We start from the raw sequence: 11,882 nt of genomic DNA, 5'->3' as shown, positions 1-11,882 counted from the left end.
AGTCACAGCGAAATTGCAGATTCTGTACCCTTTGGTTTTCTATTCATATCTCACAAACTACTACTCCAATATGCACAAATTTTTGTGGACATGTAGATCCATGGGTCTTCTAACTACTCACCAAAATTCAACTCAAATGGGCACCGTTTGACCATCCAAACAATTCATCTACCAAAACTGCTGTGTTTGAAAATGGCAGCAAACCAAGCCGACAAGATATCTCTCTAATCCGATGTTTTACTCAACCAATACTCAAACTAACTTAAGACATTGAAGGGTCCTAAGCAATGAATGAGATCACCAAGTTTGGGGTCAATCCAACTTCGTTTGAGTCACTAACCGCTGGCTTGAAGATAACCGGTTTAGTGCCACAAAATCTGGACAGATTTCGTGTCCTCCCTTTTCTTCGCTCCACACGTTGAGGTGTGTGTTTGGCACTCTCTAACCTTTCTCATAGCAGCAGCAGTCTTTCTCTAGCTGAGGATGGAGGCTAGAGTTTTCCTTACATGCTTCTCTGGTAATACTTCAACCATCGTTTTAGACACCAACTTGACTATGCACAAGCATTGGACTTGTGGGCTGTTTTTATAGGGCACAAAACATTATTCCACATGTAGGGCATTTCTACATTGACAAGGAACCATTCCTATATATCCTTCGGCACTTCATCCAATAGAGTCCGGACACATGTGTTAGTGGCACCTTGGGGCACAAAGATGCTGACTAAAAACTAGGGACGTGCTTTCACTAACTCCTACCTAGCCGATACCACGTCTTGTACTATATACGTGATTGTCCAAGAGGGAATTGACTTGATAGCACATTTGGAGAAGAAGTAGCACTTGCATTGCGGGGCCAGGTTTGTTGTTTCCTTGATCCACATTGTTCTGTGAGATCTGGCCTTCATAGCTACCAAATAATCGTTACCTAACTGAAGACTAACTTTCCTACTGGTAACAAATCAGTTGTCCCTCAACACTAAAAATGTTCCAGATCTTCACTCTTGATAATAAAAATTGTGGTCGAAGCCTACAGATGGTCGCCATTGATGTCAGCAGAAAGGGGTCACACCAAAGGAGGTCGGTTTGTCTACGTCATCCTTATGCACCTAAAGATTGAGAACTTGGACAGGAATCTCATATATACCAGGTGACCTATTACAGCACATAATCTCCTAGTCCATTTATCATCCGACTGATAACTTGTTCAACCTTAAGTGTGGTGCACCTTTCTGATCCAACGAAAATGACATAAGTTGCTCACTAGATGACCGACGTCATTATAGGGACAGTCACGTCGAGTAGAGTCACTTGTCTACCACCTCTTGCAGTCTATTTATGTTCCTGTTAGTGACCTATTCTTCAAAGGTTAACCGTTGGACTACTCCAGAAGGAAGTCCTATTGCATCTAGTTCTGCATATAGATCTCTTGACATGATAAGGAGAGATAACCAAGGAAGAGCTCAAGTGAGAATAACATATTGGTGTAGTTCTGCAATGGATCATGACTAGAAACCTCGATACCAGCGCGTGCCGAGCAGCACAGCCTTGTGTGTGCACCCACAGGAGGCTCTCGGTTTCGTCGCGGCACCATAGATCGCTAATCGTGGCACCATTACTGAACATACAACCCACAAGAAATCTCACATGGCATAAATTGGGTTGCATAGGAGCAAGCACTATGCGAAGGAGGGATAGCAAACAAAGGTAGTCACAAGGTTAGGAGTCAACAAGCAGGGGATCCGAAAATCAAAACACAACGCAAGAGAGCATAGCTTAATTTCCAAGGACAACTGAGCAGGGGACTTCTTGCCGAATTTCCATATACGTCTTGTGTCCACCAAGTGATTACCAAAACTTGGACGTGGTTCTAGGATGGTGCTCTTCAACACTCGTACGCTTACCGAGGACAAAAGGGTGACAACTACGGCACTACCTAAATAACAAGCATACATACCCACCACTTGGCTAAACTAGAGGACATTATAGGTTTAAGCATGTAACCACAATTATTTCTAGCAAGGCTAAGCACACACTTTTCTCAAGCACTTCCTATTCAAGCAACATGGAACAAGGCATTCTTGTTTAACTTCACACAGAGAAGATAGTAATATCACATTGATCACAAGTTACTTAGTATTAGAACAAGGTGAGGGAAAGCATATTTATGCACAAGCACAATCATGATGCATGCTCGTCCTATTCGTCCTCACAAAATTGCCAGCCTAAGGCGACAATCACGTTTTATGTCGGTGGCATAACACGTACTCTCTCGATATATAGCTAGTCGTCAGCTACATTCAATCTACGCATTCGTGGTTAGCGTACCTGCAGGCAAATTCATTGCAGCCCATCCCCACAAGAGATAAATAAGCGCATAATAAAAATAGTAAACTAAGATACTCTCCATATATACATCCCCAGATGTATATACTTTGATATCCATAGCTACCCGATACATATACCCGCAATTAAGTACCTTCATATATACATGTGTGTAACATGTAAATATTCCAGTAACCACAGCTAACTCTCCCCTAGACCGACAGTTGGACGGTCATACTCTCACAACTCACACTTACCTGGGCGTAGAGGCAATTGATCCATACAGTACCATTCAAGCGAATAGCATCCATACAATAGCACGCCGTATGGACGACAAAAGTAAAATTTTCAACAAAGTACATCCCCCAAAGTTAGTACTTAGATAGCCACCTAATAGTCCTTAACTGGGCATAAAGGAAGATGTCGCTAGCATAGTTTTACAAATAAGTTTTGACAAATTTGCCTGTAGCTAAAGTTTTAGTTAAAATAGACTTTTTAAAACCAAAACTTGGCTTTTAAAACTATGTACCTGATAGTATTATGCTTAATCTCGCTCTGATACCAGCTGTGACAGAACCGCCCAATTTATATAAGATCAAGTACGGTTGTCCCCGCTAACACGTTGACACACCCATACTTTCACTCATATAAACCCGGTAGTCCGCCGAGTGTCCCGAAAGACCTCGGTAAATCAACATCACAACCAAGATCGCGTGATTAAGCAAATACACATCACATACATCAAGTTGCAGCGGAAATAATATTAAAAAGGGGTTAACAAATAATAGTACAAGTTTGGGGTTTTAAAACTGCTTAGTGGAAACAACATAGCTTTCAAATGATTACATTAATATAAGTTCCAAATATATTGCTAGCATAGTGACATCATCCGACAAAAGCATATAGAGGAGAAGTAAGTATAGAATCACCGAGCCCACCGGTGGTTAGCCACCATCATCAACAGGTCGAGAACATCACCTGCAACAAGGTGGGATAAACCCTGAGTACTCGAATGTACTCAGCCAGACTTACCCGTCGGAAACCAAAACAAATAACACCAAGGATTATGCAAGGCTTTCTTTAGTGGGCTAGCTGACTTGTTTGCGAAAAGCATAAGCTATCATGAAGAAACCATTTTAAGTACTTTGCATCATCTTTATTATGGCCTATCCATCTAGGTAAGCACCTGTACTATAGCAATCACTTGATTAACCAATAACATCTAGTTACCAATTTAGATTTAGCATATCCCATACCATCCAGATAACCATCATTGTTCCATAATAATTACTACGATGAAGTAACTCGAGTCAAGTGCTCACTATCCAGGAGCGATGGCGATTCGAATCGATTCCTAACCAGCTGGTGATTTATTCCTTACACAAACCTCACTCACCCGCTAAAGTGAGATATTGATCACCGAGTCAACTTTCCAGGAATCTCGAGTTTGCCAGGAACCACATGTACCCGGGGGCCGACCGACTGCACTTTGGTCTTATCATCTCGCCCCCGTGTCCTACCACACCTGCTCCGGCATAGTGCGTTGCGGGCAATCTACTCGGCCCGAAAAATCTCCCAGCTTCGCGGTCGGAAGGTACTTTATCCGGCCAGCTAAATGTAAGGCATGCGTTCAACATGACTCGAGGCCCAACAACGAACGGTCCTTAATCGACACAGACGGAAACTAACAGCACCCCAGAACCCTGTCTGGTTGCCTCCAACTTTTTCCGTCCGGTCTCCAATTATCCATCACATATGGTTAATTCCAGGATATCATTCTTTCCATAGCTAAATTCTTCCAGTAACCACCTATAATGTAGGTGACCGGATATCACCGATCGCTACCGGTCTAAGCAAGGCTAAGCAGTTATTCGATCCTGACCTAACAGGGTAAAAAGGTAATAAAGTAGGCAAGGATAGTAATAAATGCATCAACGGTTTCAATCAACTCCTACAACTTAATGCAACAATATATAACTCATATATAGAAAGAATTGCTTTTATAAATTAGGAGACTTATAATGCTCCGGGGCTTGCCTGGGATCCGCCACAAGTCAGTTCAGTTAGCTTGCACCGTCCTGGTGACATCACATGTCCTAACACTTGCTTAGTCCTTTCATCTTCGGGATAGATCCTCTATACACCGTCTTCGGGTTTGGCTCCAACATCATATTCTTCACGTGGTTCATCTAGCGCACCTAGATGAGATGCAATATGCAAGTGTATGAATATGAAGAATAGTACCATGAGATGCATCACAAAATAGCAAGCAAGGACAAGCATAGTTTACACTCACACTTAAGTACTTTGCGATGCTTAACTTAACCATCACACAATCTATCATGCTAAGATGGCAAAGAAGACGACAACACCAAGCATGACACAAGTTTTCTCAAGATCTCATGTGCTCTAACTCAGTCATCACTCAAGGCATAAGTCACACTTAACAATATACAAGCAAACACTATAATTGGAATCTGCCAATTTCTGGACATGCAAATAGCAGCTACAAGATTTAGCTATAACTGGAGTTACACAAATCCAAATGACTTGCAAGAAGACATTATGGAAAGCTTATGAAATTTTCTACAATTCATCTTTAATCATCTTAGCATGATTCTCAAGTTAACTAAGTCAAATATATCCATTTACAGAAACTGGTCCACAATTGACAGAAAACAGCCATTTCTGAAACCCAACTTTAAACAGCTGTAACTCTTAAACTACTTGGCCAAATGACACCAATTTTTAATAGAAGCTAGATACATGAATTATCTACAACTTTTGTATAAACAAGTTTCACAACAAAGCACATTATCATGAAGAACTTTGCTAAGTTCCCAGATCTATCCATAAACCACATCGGCAAGAAAATAATTATTAACTTATGGTGCAAATACATAATTGGGCAAAACCAACTTTACCAACATTTCACACATGACTAAAGAACACCAGAAAACCTAGTGTACATGACCAAATAAATTCTTTTAATGCATTTCTTAATTTATTTTAGATAACAAGGTGAATTAATGAACATATACCAAAAGTGCACAATAACTTCTACAAAAATTACAGTGGCTCACATATCCTCTTAATAGTCTACTGTATAAATTTCACTCCATTTGGATATGTATAGCAACCTCTACGAAAAAGACAAGTTGCTAAAGCAAGAATTCATGTGAGAGCAAGATAAACCAATAACTCACTCATACTTCATCCAATACTCATGAAATTTTTATCACACATCAACTATCATATGAGTAGCATGCCACAAAAATTTCACTCCATTTGGAGCCCTAGATCTACAGTTATGAAAAAGACAAATACCACTAGTATTACAAACCTAGCTGCATAAATATATTTTTACAGCTAAAACTTTAAAGTAAAACATGTAATATTATAGATCTAGTGCATAGAAAATTTCACAAGGATTCCAAAAAGTCCTCATTTACTATTTTACGAATTTTCTACGATTTACTATGAATTTCCAAAGTTCCTGCAAAATAATTACAAACCAGTCCTCACGCACTATTCACATGAGTCACTGACTTCGCAGATAGGACCCTGAACTTCGTCGAATTCTAGCAGGAGGTCCCTGACGGGATTTGAGCAGGGGAGGCCGTCGGAGCTCGCTGCTCTGGCCGTAGGAGGCCATGCCGTCGGCGGCTGAGGGGCGGGGGAGCACCGGTGGGTCCACGCGCACCCGTAGGTGGCCGCAGCTTGCTCCGAGGAGGCCCGACGCGGCCTGGCCACGCACGCCGGCGGCCTACAGCGGCGGCGGTTGCTGTCCTCCGGTGGCGACGGCGATACGGCGACCGATGGCTTGGGCGAGCGTGCACGCGAGGTGCAGCACGACGAGGCAAAGGCGGTGGTGCACGTGGCTGTGGCCGTGGGGGCTTGGAGCGGCGAGGACGCGGCGACGGCGAGCTCGGCCAGCCGGCCATGGCGGACGCGCGTCCCGGCGCGGAGCAGAGCGAGGAAGAGCAAGTGAGGGAGAGCGCTGGGGAGTGGGGAGCTCGGCGTCCAGCTCTATACCGCGCAGGGGAGGCAGGGCGCGTGGCAAGGAAGCTCAGCAATGGTGGGGGCGCTCTCGGTGCATGGTGGCCACGCGGACATAAACTCGAATACGTGGCGTGCGTCGCTGTGCCCGACTTGAAGTTCGTTTTTCGGCATATTCCGTGCATATTCGGACCTTGGCGCCAGTAGCAAAGTTGTTCTACTCTGGATGCTCTACAAACTTGATTAAGGCGGTATGGTCGTTAGAGCTCTTCATCAGCAGATAATTAAGCCATAAAATGACAGTGTCAGCGCCTTGCTAACGGTCACGGAAATTCACTTTCGGAGGTCGAAACTCGGTCAAACTCAGTGCAACTTTTTGCATGCTCTTCTCCATAATATAACCTTCAACTTTTATTTTTGGACCAACTCAAGTTGCTTAACGAATTTCGGAGAACGCGGAATGCCAACAGTGATGGCAATGGATTCCAGACTTAGAAATTTTTCTAAGTGCTGAAATCAGCAGCAAATTTGATCTTGTGACCTTGATTTGACTTACTTCCAAGCTGATCTAGCTCTTAGTCCAAAAACAAAGTTTGTTCTACTCTACCCAATCTTCAACTTTTATTTAAGGTGCAACTCCATGCAAGCACTGTAAGTGGTTGGTCAACATAGGTCAAAGTATCGTCACTATAAAGCTTAAATTAGAGTTATTGACCGATTGAGGCATTTTCTTGACTTCTCCTCAACATGAACCTTTCATGACTTTTGTTGTAGAGTTCATCTAGAGTCATTTGGGCAAGGTTGCAAGATTTGGTTGACGATCAAGAATTCCATTCACTTTATAAAATTATTCAAGCAAGGACATAACTCGTCATTTCATGTGACTTCTTGATTCCAAACTTCACGAAACTTTTCCATGGATCAATATAGATGGGTATTGATGTGAGACACATGAAGATATTCCAATCACACCACCCAAGCATATATCTTGAAAAGGGGTCTATAGGCGAGCAAAGGTGCAATATCCAAGTTTAGGTTAGGGCTCGTTTCTATAGGTTTGACCTTGACATCTTCATCATCACTTAATATACCATGTTTCAGCTCAAACCCATTGCTTAACTAGTGGCAAACACCTGGGGTGTTACAAAGAGTAACAAACTTGAAATCATATTTTTTTGATCTTTCTATGATTTATTATGCCTTTCTCAAGAAAACAGCAATTTCAATGATTAAATAAAACTCCACAGAAAAGTGTCACCAAACTGACATGCAATATTTTTAAACCCTAGATCTAGTCATGAGGATCACAACAAAATTTATTTCACCATTTTTGGAGCAAAAATGAGTACACAAACATTTTCCAAAGTATTTCTCTTCCCAAATAATAAAAGAAAAACCGAAAACATCTTTCCTATTACTACTGGGCCGGCCCACGAGAATGACTGGCCCACGATCGCTTTCGGCCTGAGTAACCGAGCGGAGGGAAAGGAGCGACGGCCCAGATCGGGGCTCTGGCCCAAGGCCGACCTGGCCCAGCAAAGGGCCGAGGGGAGACGGCTATGCCACGCCGACGTTCCAGGCGCCATGGCAGTGCGGCAGCTGCCAGCGGGCCGACGGCCATTGCCGGCCACAACCGGGCAAGAAGGAGTGCGCACTGGGTCCACGAGAAGATGGCGAACACAAGAAGGTGACTCAAGGGGATAGAGAAGGAACGGGGAAGCCCTTTCCACGGTGAGGTCAAGTGCGGCGGCGCCATGACCGATGGCGGCGAAACCGCTCAAGGTGGCTTTACCTTGCTCAAACGGTGACCCTGCAGCGAGCACCGAGTGTCGGAGAGTGAGGCGGAGTGATGCGCGCGCGATTGTGGGCAACGGTGGACCATCGGTGGCCAATTTCGTCGGCGGAGCTGTGGTGGCGAGGGCGGCGCGAGCAGAGCTCGGTGCGGGGTGAGGGAGAGATGTAGCGCGGGAGAGGAAAAATGGGGAATGTTGGAAGAAGCGGAGCTACTGGGGCTTGAAAACGGGCGAGGCGCGTGCTCGCGGGGGCCACGGGACGCCACCCGGCCGGCGTCACCGGCATGCGCTCGCCACGCGGCGCGGCATGCCTGACGCGGTCGGACGCGTCCGCGCACGCGGGGGGGGGGGGGGAAGACAGCGCGCGGGCGTGGGCTGGGCCGTGGCGAGCGAGCTGGGCCGAGGCGAAGGCGCGGGTACGGTGAGGAGCGCTGGGGCGGCTTCGGCTGATGGGCCAGAAGTGAGGCGGCGGCCCGTTAAATGAGATAAACATTTTCCAATTCCATTTTCAATGAATTTTCAAATATCAATTTTCAAGTACCATTTTGAGCAAGAAAATGACTTCTTTTGAAAATAGCCCAAAAATAAAAGTTGCTTAGAATTTAATCCTCTACAACTTTGCTTTAGGGACCAACTAAAAATTTTGCATAGATTTTGAATTGGGAAGTAAAAGCTAAATAGGGAGGATTTTTGACCATTTTCAATAATAATTTTAAAAGCATATTTTGTCAAAAGTTTGAATACAAACTTTGCTCCAAAAATTGTGCTAAATAATTCTAGATGATTTACAATTATAGCCAAACATGTTTTATTAGCCTAGCAAGCATAATTAGGGCAAAAATAACTCTAAACAAGTGTATGCAACATTCATGTTTCACGAGCATGTTTCATATGTTTCAAAGCATTGTTTCAGTTATTATTTACATGATTAGGCATGTATGATTATGATGCTTGATGATGCATAATATGCATGATTTGCAGTGCCTAAATGCTTGCATAACATCGGGGTGTTACAACAGGTTCCTTCAAGAAACGTTGCCTTGCTCTTTTGTGATCTACAGGTGCCTCCTTCCTACAGGGCACGAATCAACAATATGAAAGCCTGTATGAAGCAAAACCAGTATGTACAAGCACTGTATAATTTTATTTAGTAAGTAAGCAACTCTGCTTACAAAATCTAGGTTGCCTAACCTTAAAGTAAGATAACTGAATGTCATTTTAATAATCTCAATGAATGTTATGCAGTGCCAGGAATGCTACCACTGGATCTCATTAACAATCATATTGATTGTTATCTCAAACCATAATAGGGGAATTTATAGTTAATACCTGGAAGCAGTTGAAACTTACTACATGACGAGCAGCCGAACAATTTTGTAAACCTTAAAAAAATTGTGAACGGGTAAGCATAAATAACTGTCAGTGGAGCTGTAACAAATTCAGTAGACCAATCAAGTTCTTAAATAGCGAGCATACCACAATGATTACATAATCTCAAAGTTATAACAACTCACCATGCAAGAAATAATTAAAAAATACCATGCCATGTTTTGATGCAATTATTGCACAAAGGTACACAGGAATATTAATATTAACAAGTATAAAGTAAGACTGCTAATCCTGATAACTAATAGAAGCACCTTTTTTATGAGCAGGGCAAATAGCACAAATCCCTTGGAATTTCATCTACAGCCTGGACATGACAGAGGCACAGAGGAAAGTGCCCAAGTTCATCAATAACTCCTTTAGTCTTTGGATCTTGAAAGCCTTAACTTGTTTACTTATCTATATTATAAAGAACAACGGCAAGTGAGTGAATAATAACTTATATTTGTACTACAACATTGTAAATAAACCCAGGAATAATGATAATCATTTAGATAGTAGTTATTTTTTAAATGACTTCCTAAGTGAAAGAAAACAATTGTCTGTATACTAGTTATTACTTATATTACTGTAAACTTAAAATTGTAGATGAAATATTGCATTGCATTTAGCTATATGGATAAAAGACCAAGACTCTACACTGGCCTATGCTATATTAGTCTAAAATCAGCGTATGGACACGGTGGAGAATAAACATCATTTAGTTTTATGTGTACCTGGAATAATGCTAGAGTCAGAGATTAGTTCATTTTTAGATAGAAGAATACACTGCTCTATTTCATTCTTCATGAACATCCGAAAAAACACTACTAGAGCATTAGAGATTCATGGATTTATACATCTACCAAGGCAACATCTAGTGTAAGAAATGGCTCTACTAGATTCCAAAATCATAACCAAACAGAACCCAAGCTGGACAAAGCAACCACCAAATAGTGCTGATGCATCACATTCACATGTAGTGCCGATATAAATCAACGTAAGAGCATACGGACAGCTCAAGGCAGCATTTTGACACAATCTGACAGGACATCAGTACATCACAGAAAGCACATCACCATCATGTTTTTGCTCTTAGTGCTTAGTAGTCTCATATATTCAAACACATTCTGACATAAATGAATAAAACACTCTAAAATTGTGTGTTAACCACTAGGAATTTTCCCCTTCTGTCTTCCCATCGAACTCTGTATATCTACTTGTAGTGACTCTATTTGCAAAATAAGGAGGAGATCGAGTCTGATACATACCAAAATTTCAGTGATGCCGTTTGTGCAGAAGTGAGCCCCTTCCGAACGTGCTTCCTTACGGAAGTGGCTGATGTTGTAGATATTGGATGTGTTGGTCTACAGCGAGCGGCCTTGCCACCATCGTCGTGGATGTGCCGGCGCAGCTCCGCCGCAGGTCTGACGCCTCGCTCCGATCCCATCCGCAGGTCCGGCGTAGGCTCACCGCCGCTCCTCGAAACCCCACCCCTTCAACACCTAGAAAGCACGCGCGGCGAGGCGCGTGGAGAGAGCAAATAAGGAAGTCGTGATGCACGGGCGGAGGAAGGAAGAAGAAGCGATGATGGGGATAGCTCGAGCGACTCACCTCGCGCAGCCGATAGGACGGAAGGGGCTGGCTGCTGCTGCGTGCGGCCTGGCGCTGCCCGGTCGAGCTGACAATCGCCGAGGGGAGGACTAGAGGGCCAAGCCAACGTGCACGAGGGCCACGCCGCCGTGCGGCCGAGGGGCGCCCGCGCCTTTGCCGTGCCTCTCCGAGCTCGTTGGGCAGCCACAGTCGAGTGCAAGCTCATGCCACCGAAGGGGGGGCACCAGCGCCGTCGGAGGGGCGTGCGCTCGTCTCGTACCTGCCTGCGCCGCTAGAGGAGGGGGCTGCGTGAGGGAGAAATGAGGGAGTGAGGACCCTAGGGTTTTGACTGAAGAAGAGATCCAGTGCAGGTTTTATTCGGCAATTGGCATATCTCAGCCGTTCGAAGTCGATCCAACGGTGAAAAGCGAGTGTGCTCCGACATGGGCTGGGCCGAATCTCTGATGGGCCCAATTCGAAATTGCTTCACCCTTGATTGTATAATAATAATGGTTTTATTAACTTTTTTCTATTGTCTAGTAAATAGATAAGGCATCATGTGAATCAACGTAAAATATGTATTTTATAATCCAAAACTATTCTTGCAAGCAACAACCTAGGCCATCGTGCAGCGGTGGACGACGAACGATGGAACGAAGCTGCAGCGATTTGACGGAAAAACGACGCTAGGCCGTCATGCATTATCCGAGAACACCTTTGAATCTCTGCCCCACGTAGGGTGGTGGCAGACGCATCTCGCAGTGGCGACATGCAGTTGGTGCGGGCGAGTGGAACCACAGTAGTAGGC

General features: G+C 43.9%; 1 long non-coding RNA gene across 1 annotated transcript; it reads right to left on the bottom strand.

The window, feature by feature from the left end:
• Positions 1 to 9,760: 9,760 nt before the first annotated feature.
• LOC136457925 (uncharacterized) lies at positions 9,761 to 11,523 on the bottom strand. Its single transcript, XR_010759848.1, has 3 exons — positions 11,096 to 11,523; positions 10,753 to 10,986; positions 9,761 to 9,901 (listed from the first exon to the last, which is right to left on the bottom strand). It is a non-coding gene; the product is annotated as an uncharacterized lncRNA (long non-coding RNA).
• Positions 11,524 to 11,882: the final 359 nt, after the last annotated feature.

This window comes from Miscanthus floridulus, chromosome 6 (genome assembly GCF_019320115.1).
Source record: "Miscanthus floridulus cultivar M001 chromosome 6, ASM1932011v1, whole genome shotgun sequence".
NCBI classification, from domain to species: domain Eukaryota; kingdom Viridiplantae; phylum Streptophyta; class Magnoliopsida; order Poales; family Poaceae; genus Miscanthus; species Miscanthus floridulus.
Note: the sequence above shows the minus strand (reverse complement) of the source record. Positions and strands in the feature narration are given on the sequence as shown.